Source organism: Sinocyclocheilus rhinocerous, unplaced genomic scaffold, assembly GCF_001515625.1.
Source record: "Sinocyclocheilus rhinocerous isolate Xijiao unplaced genomic scaffold, SAMN03320098_v1.1 scaffold382, whole genome shotgun sequence".
Lineage (NCBI taxonomy): Eukaryota > Metazoa > Chordata > Actinopteri > Cypriniformes > Cyprinidae > Sinocyclocheilus > Sinocyclocheilus rhinocerous.
In genome coordinates this window covers 1,858,578-1,872,955 of record NW_015642829.1, presented here as the reverse complement: position 1 = coordinate 1,872,955, position 14,378 = coordinate 1,858,578, and the positions used below count along the sequence as shown (strand labels likewise).

General features: G+C 38.4%; 1 pseudogene; it reads left to right on the top strand.

The window, feature by feature from the left end:
- Positions 1-14,378, top strand: part of LOC107756790 (probable ubiquitin carboxyl-terminal hydrolase FAF-X) — a 54,154-nt pseudogene that overhangs the window by 34,832 nt on the left and 4,944 nt on the right.

The following is a 14,378-nucleotide window of genomic DNA, read 5'->3' as shown; positions in this document are numbered from 1 at the left end:
AACGCATCGATTCGCTACAGAAGGCCTTTGTTCACTCCCCGGAGCCATGTGAGACACTTTTTTATTTTATTTTTATGGATGGGTGCTTTTTATTTCACTTCTTTTGGACTGAAGCAATGCAACACCCGCTGACTGCAATGATAGAGCTTGGAATAGCCAGGACAATTTTTAATTTAACTCCGACTGGATTCGTCTGAAAGAAGTAAGTCATATACACCTAGGATGCCTCGGGGGTGAGTAAAACACAGCCTAATTTTCTTTTTTGGGTGAACTAACCCTTTAAACACAGTTAAGCCAGCATACACATATACCCTACACTTAGCAAGCAATGTTGTATATAAAACACTGTATAGGCACATTTAAAGATACATTTTTCATTGTTAGGCAGGTTTATACGAAGAATGTTAAGTTTTAGAAATGGATTAAATCTTTGTCAAGTTGCTGTTTTCATACCTTTGTAATATTTTTCAGTCAATATTAAATTACTGAAAGAACTAGAATTTTCACTTTGTAGTGTTTTTTTTTTTAGGTTTGATATGTTTTCAAAGTAACTTGAAAGTAAAGTAATTAGTAATCTGATTACTTTTTACATGCAGTAATCAGTAATGTAATCAAATTACAATTTTCAAGTAGTAATCAGTAATTTGTAATCTATTACTTTTTTTGAGTAACTTACCCAACACGGTGCATACCACACAAAAGCAGCATAATTTTAGGATTATTTATGTACTTTTTTTTCAGAATTGTAATTCAATTCAATAATTCAATTTTTATTGAACTGATTGAAAACATTCCAATGATTAGAAATACAGATAATTGGTGTACAATTATAAATATATATATATATATATATATATATATATATATATATACATTGAGTGGTGTAATACAATTAAGACAAAATGTGAAGCAAACAGTTAAACACACTTAAGAGTACTAAAAAAATATGATTAAAATAAAATTAGAAAAATAGTTTTTTAAAATTTATTTAGCTTCATGTTTATTTTAGTTTTAGTTTAGGAGTTTTTTTTTTTTCATTTGTTTTCATCTAATATTTATATTTTACTTTAATTTGCAAAAACGGGTCCAGTACATTGTCCCAAAAGGCTTTTTTCTGTGTGGCATCAGTCTTCGCTATACGCAGTGTTTCTATGTGTCTCAGGTGGTGTACGCCTTGCTCATGCCTGCCAGTGGGACATTGGGCGAGGATGCTAGTGACTTCCAGTACAACTTCTTGAAGAGTGGTGGCCTGCCCCTGGTTTTGAGCATGCTCACCAGAAATAACTTCCTGCCAAATGCTGACATGGAGACCCGGCGGGGAGCTTATCTCAACGCACTAAAAATAGCCAAACTGCTGCTCACAGCTGTAGGCTTTGGCCATGTGAAGTCTGTGGCGGAGGCCTGCCAGCCTGTGGTGGAGGGGACTATCCCTGTATCGCCTGTAAGTTGCACTTGCTTTAGCTCCTAACTGTTCCTTTCAAAGAAAAGTATAAGCACAATACCTTCAATGAAATTTACTTTACAGAAAATGACCAAAGCTTAGACCCTCAGTTTATTTAATAAATTTCCATATCATATTGAGATTTTAAAACTGAAGCAAAGGCATAAAAGAGAGACTTGGTGTCTCGGGGAGAAAAAGTGAACCTGCGTTCACTTGTGTGCTTAGCTTTACACTTCTGTCCAGTACCGCATCTCATAAAAGTGCACTTGGCACAGCCCTAGTATTTAGTTAGGACCAGTTATGGGGGGATGGGACAGTAAAGTTTGCTTGCTGCAAAAACACAATTTTGTTTGAAAAACTGCAAGGAAGTAAGTGAAGTTTTTTTTTTTTTTTTTTTTTTTTTTTTTTTTTTTTTTTTTTTTTTTTTTTTTTTTTTTTTTTTTTTTTTTTTTTTTTTTTTTTTTTTTTTTTTTTTTTTTTTTTTTTTTTTTTTTTTTTTTTTTTTTTTTTTTTTTTTACTGAGTGGATTTTAGTTTAGCACTGAGCGTTTCATTTCTGTTTAAGACTGTAACCTTTCAGCCTCCCTGACATTCATCAATCATTAGAAACAGGCTGGCTTTCCCTATGCAGCTCCACAAATGTCAAGGGTGTACAGTGTCTTGTGAGGAAACACTCACACAGACTCCAGAAGCATTTACATGAGGGAGTAATAACCATGAAAAAGGGGAAAGTTATATGTACTTTGATTATGCAATTTTCTCTTTATTTGACTGTATTTTATTATGTTTCTATGCATGTCGTGGAACAATATTTATATGACTACTAGGGTTGGAAATTAACACTGACCATGATTTTGACTGCATCACAAGCTGAAATGTGAAGCTCATATATTTTGTTAAAGCACTGAATGTTTCAGTTAAAAAAAACATGATTTGAAGTTTTTACCGATGTTGGGTAGAGTTTGCTGCATTTAAACAGTGCTTCGCAGATTCTAACTTTGCACAGACAGGGTTGTTAAACCAAAGTGTTATGTTTATACCTTTGAAACCGCATTAGTGTATCTAACTCGCTTAACAATACACATTGTGATTAACTTCATGTGTATACACTACTGTTCAAAATTTTGGGCTCAGTAAATCTTTTTTAAAGGAATTAATACTTTTTTTTAGCTGGAATGCATTAAATTGATAAAAAATGACAGTAAAGACATTTATGTTACAAACGATTTCTATTTAAAATAAATGCTGTTCTTTTGAACTTTCTATTCATCAAAGACTCCTGAAAAAATTTATCCCGGTGAAATAAACTGCAAAAAAGAGACTGAAAGTGATAAACGTGCAATAGAGACCTAGCATGAATCTGCAAGAGAACAACTTTTTTCTAATTCATTCATAGATCAACCAGACCACACATGACCAGGCTCTAGTGCTACAGAACGCCTTGCAGAATATCCCCAACCCCTCTGCTGAGTGCATGCTGCGGAACGTGGCCATCCGCCTCGCCCAACAGATCTCAGATGAGGTATGTTATAAAACACCACACAATCATCGCCTACAGAAATTGGTTTGTTTGCATTGTTCGAATAAATGTCCTCAGCTACCTTGAATAAAAATGTCTGTAATGTATTTTATGATCAAAAGTGTTTTGTTGAAACCTCTTTTTTTGCTTTGTGTGTAATAAAAGAGTTGTACAAAGGAAATAACTGAGGAAACACCTCATGTTTCAGGCTCAGTTGTCTTAGTTTGTCCTTCTCTTCCTGTACCCAGAACTTCTTCCAGGCCTCTAAGTACATCCCAGATATCTGTGTCATTCGAGCGGTTCAGAAGATAGTCTGGGCTTCTGGCTCTGGCTCTGTTCAGCACGTCTTCAGTTCTAATGAGGAGATCAGCAAGATCTACGAGAAGGTGCTAGCTCTTAGCTATATTGAAAAAACCCTATGTGTGATTCATTAGAATCAGATGCAGTATTATCAGACTCAGTATTTATGCCTGTAATGTGTGATCTCCTGCAGACAAATGCTGGCAATGAGCCGGATACAGAAGATGAGCAGGTGTGCTGTGAAGCTCTGGAGGTCATGACCCTGTGTTTCGCCCTTATGCCCACTGCACTAGATGCACTCAGCAAAGAAAAGGCCTGGCAGACCTTCATTATAGATTTGCTGCTGCACTGCCAGAGCAAGTGAGTTATCATAAAATAGAGTACTGTTATTCCTGTTATGCTGTTGCTTTTGAACTTTGTAACTTTCAATAAAATGAATATGCTTTGTTTTAAGTATTTTTATATAAAGTTACACCAGACTTTCAGAAATGTTTTTTTTTATTAAGTTTCTGAAATTAATATTTAATTGTATATTTAATTTATTGTTTAAATGTGTAAATTATTTAAACATTAAAACCGTGTAAAATTACAGTATGGTCCTAAAGTTTACCAGTGCTTATTGAGGGATTGAATGTTTGAACTTGAAATTAATTCAATGCCTACTGTTATTTGTTTCTAGGTCTGTTCGTCAAATGGCCCAAGAACAGTTCTTCCTCATGGCCACCCGATGTTGTATGGGCCATAGGCCTCTTCTCTTCTTCATCACCCTCCTCTTCACAGTTTTAGGTGTAAGTGTCTTGTATATTTCTTTGGGACACAGCTGGGCATTTTTTTGTTGTTGTTGTTGTTAATTCAGAACATCTCATTATTTGTAGTCATATTTATCCTGTCCTTTTGTGTTCCAGAGCACTGCAAAAGAGCGGGCAAAGCATGCTGCTGATTACTTCACTCTTCTTAGGCACTTACTCAACTATGCATATAACAGCAACATTAATCTTCCTAATGCAGAAGTTCTCTTAAACAATGAGATTGACTGGTTAAAGCGCATCCGGGTATGTTCGTTTATCTAAACTTCTTTTTGGAATAAAAATGGCGTAAACTTTAGTGTGTGAAAAATTGGACTTTTTTTTTTTCTTTACATTTTTTCCCCCAGGATGAAGTGAAGAGGACCGGAGAGCCTGGGGTTGAGGAGACCATTTTGGAAGGTCATATTGGTGTCACAAAAGAGCTACTAGCATTCCAGACCCCAGAGAAGAAGTTCTACATTGGCTGTGAAAAAGGAGGCGCTAGTCTTATCAAGGTAAACGTATTGGCTACTTTTGCTTAATTACAACAACAACAAAAAAAAATTTTTTTTTTTTTTTTTGCAACTGCATTGCCATATCAGACTATCTTGATCTTCCTTTGTTTTCCATGCACCGTATAGGAGTTAATGGATGACTTCCTGTTCCCAGCATCTAATGTGTACCTGCAATATATGAAGAGTGGAGAATTCCCCACTGAGCAGGCCATACCTGTGTGTAGCACCCCAGCCACAATCAATGCCGGCTTTGAACTGCTGGTTGCACTTGCTGTCGGATGTGTGCGAAATCTCAAGCAGATTGTGGACACACTAACTGATATGTACTATTTAGGTGTGTGTGATAATGTTAGAAGTGTAGCAGATACTGATTCCTAGAAACAGTGCACTCAACCCCATCAGTTTTTATTATATATAAATATTTAGTTATTTACTTGTTTTTTTTTTATAACAGTTTTTTTTTATGTACCTTTAGGTTGTGAACCACTTACAGAATGGGAATATTTGCCGCCAGTTGGCCCAAGGCCCACTAAGGGGTTTGTGGGTCTGAAAAATGCAGGTGCGACTTGCTACATGAACTCAGTGATCCAGCAGCTCTACATGATCCCTCCTATCAGGAATGGCATCCTGGCCATTGAAGGCACGGGCAGTGATGTGGATGATGATATGTCTGGAGACGAGAAGCAAGATAATGAGGTACTGCCTAACATGGTTCATTTCCGGAGTCTCAGACTGTGTTATTTGAATAGTTTTAGTATTAAATTAGATTTTTAAATTCCGTTCAGCTTTAATTCTGGTTTTAGTATTCTTAGTACTTAAACATTTAAACAAGACAGATTTTTCATCTAATATTTATGTTTTTCAGATATATATATTTTCAGCTTTTTCAATTAACAAAAATAACTTTTAATAGTTTTAGTTAACAGTAACACTGGCGCATTGCATGTTGAAGCAAGGAAATTTGTAATGGGCCGTTAGCACCTGTCACAATCATGGTGAATAAGAATGGGAGTAGGAATGCCTAGGGAACAGCTCAGGTGGAGGGGTGTGGCTTCTCATTTCCTAGTATAATTAAGCTCAGGTGTGTGCTTTATTAACCCAGAGAGTGTTTACAACTCTTGCACTTCTTGTTCTGGAAGGACACATAGTGGATTGTTCCTAGAGAGGTTGTGTTCTTAGTTTCTGATGTCCGTTAATGTAGTTTAAATTTAAATGATGTTGTACATGCTTGATGATGACGGTAATCCTTTCTCAGTACCAAGTGACTGACAAATTTAGCCATCTCTGGAGTGTATATGCCATGAGGGCACTCCCTGGAGCTGAGGGCATTTTAACAAAAGTTTAATTTTGCTTTAATTTTGCAGAGTAATGTGGATCCACGGGATGAGGTGTTTGGCTATCAGCACCAGTTTGAAGACAAACCTTCTCTCAGTAAGTCGGAAGACAGGAAGGAATACAACATTGGGGTTCTTCGGCAGTTGCAGGTCATTTTTGGACACTTGGCTGCCTCCAGGTTGCAATATTACGTGCCTAGGGGATTCTGGAAGCAATTTCGGTAACTTCACCTTCTCTATTTTATGTAATCCTCCTTTCTTTTAAGACTACTGAACAAGGCGCAATTCTCTAAACTGGCCTCTTTATTCTTTCTGCAGGTTGTGGGGTGAACCAGTCAATCTGAGGGAACAGCATGATGCCCTGGAGTTCTTTAACTCACTGGTAGACAGTCTAGACGAATCTTTGAAAGCATTGGGTCACCCTGCCATGCTGAGCAAAGTACTGGGTGGCTCTTTTGCTGACCAGAAAATATGTCAGGGCTGTCCTCACAGGTACATTGGAAATCTAATATTGATTTTTTTTTTTTATTATTAGAAAATCTGTGTCCCAGTGTAACACACTCCATAATGTCTTTTCAGATATGAATGTGAGGAATCGTTTACGACGTTGAATGTAGATATCAGAAACCATCAAAATCTAATTGATTCTATGGAGCAGTACGTGAAAGGAGACTTGCTCGAGGGTGCAAATGCCTATCACTGTGAAAAATGCAACAAGAAGGTGTGCTTTCTGTTTTTATTTATCTTTAGGATGTCTTTTGTTGTTAATTAAGAGGACTCTATTAAGCTCAAGATGGTGTCTACATGACAGGTGGACACAGTGAAGCGTTTACTCATTAAGAAGTTTCCTCCGGTGTTGGCCATCCAGCTGAAACGCTTTGATTATGACTGGGAACGAGAGTGTGCCATCAAGTTCAATGATTACTTTGAGTTCCCACGGGAGTTAGACATGGAGCCCTATACAGTAGCTGGAGTAGCTAAGCTGGAGGGGTCTGATGTGCACCCAGAGAACCAGGTATTACACGTTCTTTGGTGGTCTTAAAGTTGTCTAATTCATATAAATGTAATTTGGAAATATTTTTATAGCTGAAGTTTTGAAACTGTCTTTAGCAGGAGGTGATCCAGCAGAATGAGCCGTCGGAGCCAGAACCCCCCTGCAGCTCTCGCTATCGTTTGGTGGGAGTTCTGGTCCACTCAGGCCAGGCTAGTGGAGGTCATTATTACTCCTACATCATTCAGAGGAACGGCAGTGGTTGTGAGGGAGAAAGGAACCGTTGGTACAAGTTTGACGATGGTGACGTCACTGAATGCAAGATGGACGATGACGAGGAGATGAAGAACCAGTGCTTTGGTGGAGAGTACATGGGCGAGGTCTTCGACCACATGATGAAACGCATGTCCTATAGGCGACAGAAGCGCTGGTGGAACGCCTACATTCTCTTTTATGAGCGAATGGACACATTAGACAAGGATAGCGAGCTAGTTAAATACATCACTGAGCTGACAGTGACCTGCAAACCTTACCAGGTGAAGATGCCCTCTGCTATTGAACGCAGTGTGCGCAAACAAAATGTGCAGTTTATGCACAACCGTATGCAGTACAGCTTGGAGTACTTCCAGTTCATCAGGAAATTGCTGACCTGTAACAGTGTCTACTTGAACTCACTGCCAGGTAAATCCAGCCATTGACCTTGCTCTATTTTCCTCTGTTGTAGATGGGATCAGGGCTGCAACATGTGATTGATTTTGAATCATTTTATCAATCTGTTTCTTTGATAAATGTATAAAAAGCAGAATTTGACTTTCTTGTATCTTATTGAGGGAAAAGTTTCTCCACATCCTTCTTGATATTCACCTGATATTAAAAATTAATTGCATTAATACCTTAATATTAAATTAATTTTTTTTGTTGTATTTGGTTATTTCTAAAATTTGAGAGAATGTAACAAGTTATATATTTGTCAAAAGTGTCGTCTTAGGTTTACCAAGGCTGCATTTATTTGATTTATTTAAGGAATATTGTGAAATATTACAATTTAAAAACTTTTCTGTTATGCTATGAAATATAATTTATTTCTGTGATGTCACAGCTGATATTTCAACAGCCATTACTGCAGTCCTCAGTCTCACATGATCCTACAGAAAACATTTTATTTTAATTTTTTTCCACTTTTAGCTTCATCAGTGTTGCTGTTGATGTCTAACTGTGTGTGTTTGGGAAATGGATTTCCTTTTTCCTCATTACACATCAGACTCCTGTTGTTGCTGCTGCAGAATAATCTATCTAGGAGATGGTGAAAGCTATTGTAGCATTAACGATTATTTGTGGCTTTTAGGTCAAGACCACCTTTTGCCTGAAGCAGAAGAAATGGCTATGATTAGTATACAGCTCGCTGCTAGATTTCTCTTCAGCACTGGGTTCCACACAAAGAAAATCGTCCGTGGCCCTGCTAGTGATTGGTAAGCATGTGATTTGTTTATCAGGCACATGTTTGCCTTCAACAGTTAGTTGATCCTTGTTTATCAATGTTTCTTTTATTTCAGGTATGATGCTCTGTGCATCTTGCTACGACACAGTAAGAATGTGCGTTACTGGTTTGCACAGAACGTCCTCTTTGCATATCCAAACCGCTTCTCTGAGTACCTGCTTGAGTGTCCCAGTGCAGAGGTTCGAGGGGCCTTCTCCAAACTCATTGTATTTATTGCACATTTCTCCCTGCAAGATGGACACTGCCCTTCACCGATTGCCTCACCTGGACCTTCAAGTCAGGTACATCTCTTCAATCTAGGCTTCCCTCATTCATGGGAAATTGGGCAATTTCTGAAATTTGGAACTCAGTCCATAGGTTGTTGTACATTTTACATTATTTGTCCTTTTGTCTCAGGGCTGTGATAATTTGAGTTTGAGTGAGCACTTGTTCCGTGCCATACTTAATCTGCTGAGAAGGGAAGTGTCTGAGCATGGCCGTCACCTGCAGCAGTACTTCAGCCTTTTCGTCATGTATGCCAACCTTGGTAAGAACCACTCGACACCCTTAAGGTCTGCATCCGTACAGGCTTGCATGCAATAGTGCTGTCTTGTCTCACTCCATTTCCTTCTCTAAGGCTTGGCAGAGAAGACGCAGCTGTTGAAGCTCGGGGTACCAGCTACCTTCATGCTTGTGGCTTTGGATGAGGGCCCCGGCCCTCCTATTAAGTACCAGTATGCTGAGCTCGGAAAGCTCTATACTGTCGTCTCACAGCTGGTTCGCTGCTGTGATGTGACGTCACGTATGCAGTCCTCAATCAACGGTGAGCGTTTTTATACCTTGCTGCTAAATGTGTGTATTCTGATACACAACAAAATGGTCTGTAGGATTTCACATGTAGTTTTGGTCCCCATTGCCCAATGAAGATGCTCATCCTTGCTCAGGACTTCCTGACTGACACAAAGCCATCTCCAGGCATCTGCCAGGTTGGCATTGCTTGGAGCTGGGGGCATTTACAGAGAAACAAGCAGAGAAGCACTTTTTTTTTTTTTCATGCCAATACAACCTTTAAATACGTAGTGTTTCAACATCATCCATTACGCTTTAGAAGTTTGGTCTTTTGACACTAATGATTTGCATGCGAAAAGAACATTTTCCTCCACTTCTTCCCAGACCACCAGCCAGGATATGAGCTGATATTTCCACGTTGACATTTTTAGGAAACCCTCCCCTGCCAAACCCATATGGTGACCCCAACATCACCGCACCCATCATGCCTCTGCAGCAGGTGGTGGTGGACATCCTGTTTGTGCGTACCAGTTATGTGAAGAAGATTATCGAGGACTGCAGTAACTCAGAGGACACTATCAAACTGCTGAGATTCTGCTGTTGGGAAAACCCTCAGTTTTCCTCCACTGTGCTGAGTGAACTACTGTGGCAGGTGAGAGGGATCACCAGCATTTGTCTTTCAAAAGACTATTTTCAATTTTCAAAAATGATCCGAAATCAATATTTGAGCAAGTACATAACCAGCCAGTGTTCAAAACTATCGCCTTTAGCCCGATTCACAACGGTTGGCTTATAATAATGTTTTCTAATTTGAGTGGTACGGGTAGGTTTTCGCGGGAAATTCGAGCATGCCGCTGCGTCATTACGTCACGTCTGTAAACATGAAGTTGTCCCGGCTACTAGGCTATCGCATGTGAGGATCCTGCAGGTGACGGGTCGTTTATAGCCGTTTCTCACAGCAGCCAGAATAATTAAATTCATCATTTTGATGGCGGATTGTAATCCATAAAGGATTGTGTTTATGAAACGCATGTGAATGAAATTAAATTATATTCCAGTTATAAATGTGCTTCTGATTACAGATAGCCTGGGATTACAAAGATTTGTATTTTAAAGAAAACCAGTTCGAAGGGACAAAGCCATCTCCAGGCATGAGTGCCAGGTTGGCATTGCTTGGAGCTGAGGGCATTTGCAGAAAAACAAGCAGAGATGCACTTTATTTTTTTGTCAAGCCAGTACAATGTTTTAGTAGTTTGATCTGTTGACACTAATTTAAAGATTTGCTTTGCAAACGAACACTTTTCCAGACCACAAGCCAGGATATGAGCTGACATTTCCACATGTTGACATTTTTTAGGAAACCCTCCCCTGCCAAACCCATATGGTGACCCCAACATCACCGCACCCATCATGCCTCTGCAGCAGGTGGTGGTGGACATCCTGTTTGTGCGTACCAGTTATGTGAAGAAGATTATCGAGGACTGCAGTAACTCAGAGGACACTATCAAACTGCTGAGATTCTGCTGTTGGGAAAACCCTCAGTTTTCCTCCACTGTGCTGAGTGAACTACTGTGGCAGGTGAGAGGGATCACCAGCATTTGTCTTTCAAAAGACTATTTTCAATTTTCAAAAATGATCCGAAATCAATATTTGAGCAAGTACATAACCAGCCAGTGTTCAAAACTATCGCCTTTAGCCCGATTCACAACGGTTGGCTTATAATAATGTTTTCTAATTTGAGTGGTACGGGTAGGTTTTTTCACAAGAAAAAACATTTAAATATGTAATTTTGATGATCAAAGATGAGTTTTGAAGGATAACATTTTTGACTACAGGTGGACTTTAAATGTATCATTTTGATGGCGGATTGTAATCCATAAAGGATTATGTGTTTATGAAACACATGTGAATGAAATTAAATTATATTCCAGTTATAAATGTGCTTCTGATTACGGATAGCCTGGGATTACAAAGATTTGTATTTTAAAGAAAACCAGTTCGAAGTGAGCATAATTTGCTTTTTGGGTTAAAATAATTTCTTAATATGAAATTCGAAGAGTATGACAATTAGATTAGACTGTGCAGAAATTTAAATCTACACGCTAATACATACTATACTCATAGTCACCAATGCTGATGTTGTTAACATTAATCATTTGAGAATAAAGTATAACAATAATAATAATTTGCACGGTTTGATGTGATATGAGCTAATTTAGATTAAATCACCATTGGTAGCGCGATTTATGGTAATGCTTTTTTCCTCAGTTGGTCAGAACAAACGTGGCAGACTTGTTACTTACTTGTTCAGATGACAATATCTGGTGAAAATGCTTATTTGAGTCATATATTCCAAGACGTAGGCGAGAATATGTGAGTGCAAAGTACAATATCCACACCGGTGCGGTGACTGACTGCCACACATACTCTTCAGAACATTAGATTCATCCGCGCTGGAGCCATGCCGACTCTCTACGCAAGCTAGATAATTCCGCGCACAGCTGCAATTCCAGGTTTTCAAACAGAGATGGCGACAAAGAGGCAAAACTTATGGACTGCAGCTTTAAGCAACATTTGTGAATATTGCAATTACATTTTGTGATGATAATGCACATTTTATTTGGCCATTCACTAGTTTTCTGCTATCTCCCTTTCTTGCAAATTGTGAGAATGAGAGAAGTTAGACATCTATTTTAATAGCATCTAATTTAAGCTGAAGTAGCATAATGCTATTGGAGTTTGAAAGGTCTGTGAATCAGTACAAACGGTCTGTTCATGAATTCAGAGCTCTTAAGCATACATACATACATACATGACATGGTTGATGTTAAATATATAAAATATATACATTTTGCTGTATCGTCTAGCCATGTTTCTGATAAGTATTTATTTTTTCTGATTGTCTAAGGATGGTTCTAAATGTTGGTGTTTTTGTGTAGGTGGCATATTCATACACGTATGAGTTAAGGCCTTACCTGGACTTGCTCCTTCAGATCTTGTTTATTGAAGACTCATGGCAGACTCACAGGTCAGTCTATCTTTCCACTTCATATTTAGCAAATGCCTTTTATGTGAACCAGCTTACAAGGAAAAAACCCTGGAACAACCTGAAACTCTTAAGAGCACAATGGTAATTGAGTACTGCAATTTAGTTCCTGGAGTGAAGTCCTTTAATCTTTAGGCCTCTTGACCTCCTTTTTAGATTAATTAAAATCCTTTTTAATGGTTTGTTAGGATCCACAATGTGCTGAAGGGAATCCCTGATGACCGTGATGGGCTTTTTGACACCATTCAGCGCTCCAAAAATCACTACCAAAAGAGAGCTTATCAGTGTATAAAATGCATGGTGGCTCTTTTCAGCAACTGCTCAGTGGCCTATCAGATTCTCCAGGTGAGAATGTCAGCTTAAGAATTAAAGGCTTTGCGTGTGAATGGGTTTGTTGTTTTTAATATACAAAAACTGATTGATTTACTTTTTCCAGAGTAATGGCGATTTAAAGAGGAAGTGGACCTGGGCAGTGGAGTGGCTCGGTGACGAGCTGGAACGTAGACCGTACACTGGCAATACCCAGTACACGTATAATAACTGGTCCCCTCCTGTCCAGAGCAATGAGACTTCTAATGGATACTTTCTGGAGCGCTCACACAGTGCCCGTATGACTTTAGCCAAGGCCTGTGAGTTGTGCCCAGAAGAGGTATGTGATATAATGCGTACCCCTTTTTGTCTGCAACATTAGTACCGATATGTTTAGTTTAAAAAGTCTAATGTATGTGTGCTTCTGCCCATTAGTTGATACTTTTTAGTAATTGCATTTGTATTTACATTTTTGCATGGTTGCTTTTTATAGAACCCCTTCAGTAAATACTGAACATGTTGGTTTAATGTAGAGAAACGCTTTATTCAACTTTTTTTTTTTTCCCAAAATCTGCACTGAAATCTCACACCATAACTGTATGATGGGCAGGCACACACATCAAATGTTTAACTTTTGGAAAGCAATTTTGAAGAATCTAGAAGTGTTTAGTGTGCTAAATAGCCACATTTATCTATAGGTAGGGCTTTGAGTTTTCGACTTTTATTTCCAGGTTTTCATTTTCATAACGCAAAGCAATTATAAATGCTGTTGATATTTGCACAAATTTAAGTTTAATTGTATTTACGCTTGATTTCATGCCATAGATGTTTGTTTTTTTTAAAGCTATTTCTATTAATTTGCAGGAATAAATCGCTTGCTTTAATCAATAGCAGATTTCCACAAATGTTAAATGTATGCAGCCATAGATGCATAATTTGTTGAAACAGTATGCAATATTAACTGCCGTTTCAAAATAGTGTCACTTAACGAAGCACGAGGGGGTATCTGAAGAGGACGCTGGTCGGAATCCGTCCTCAACACAGCAACTTTTGCCAGGGGAAGTGACAGGCCAACAACAGCACACCGTAAGACTCGTATGGCCCGGCCGCACTGTTGCCATCTGCGTAACTCTTTTTGGTGTTCACAGGGTGTGATGTAGGCAGAACCATCTTCCACCTCCCTCAAAAACAACTATAAATCAACTTATTTCGTCTTCATCTCCGTGTGTCCAAACTGTTTCTTTCTACGCAATTATAAGTCTTAATGTGGTAACTAAGTGATCGAAAACTCTAAGCCTTGGCTATAGTGTACAGATGAGTTGGAGGTAATTTTATGTGTGGTGTTTTTCTTTTTTGTTTTGAGTCCGTTATTATTTTGGGAATGTGACTTGTTCTGGTCATCTGATCTGAAAACCTCCTGCACTTCTGAGAAGCATTTGTGTGACTGCAAATTTGGAAGTGGTGTTCGTTTTATATTCCATTCTGATGATTAACTTTTTCTGAGGAAGAACACAATGTTCAGGAGGAAGTGTTTAGCATAAGTCACCACACTAATCAATTCATCCATGGGCAATTTCCTGTCTGTCATCAGAAGCTTCCTTTAGTTTGGAAAAGTTTGTCAAATTGAAGTATAAGAGTGTGGTAGATGTGGTGTCCATTTATGGTGTTCCCTCATCTGTCAGTGGATTTCACTGTCTTAAAGTCCCCCAAGTAATTTACCTTGTTTGTCTAAATCAAACCTATAAAGCCTTGAGCTTTCCTGTTGTATTGACTTTGTATGTTTAATGGGTTTTATATTGAAAGGGACTCTTTATAGAGGACATGGTTCACACACATCCCTGGTTTAGTTAGTATTAAGCAAACAGATTTATAT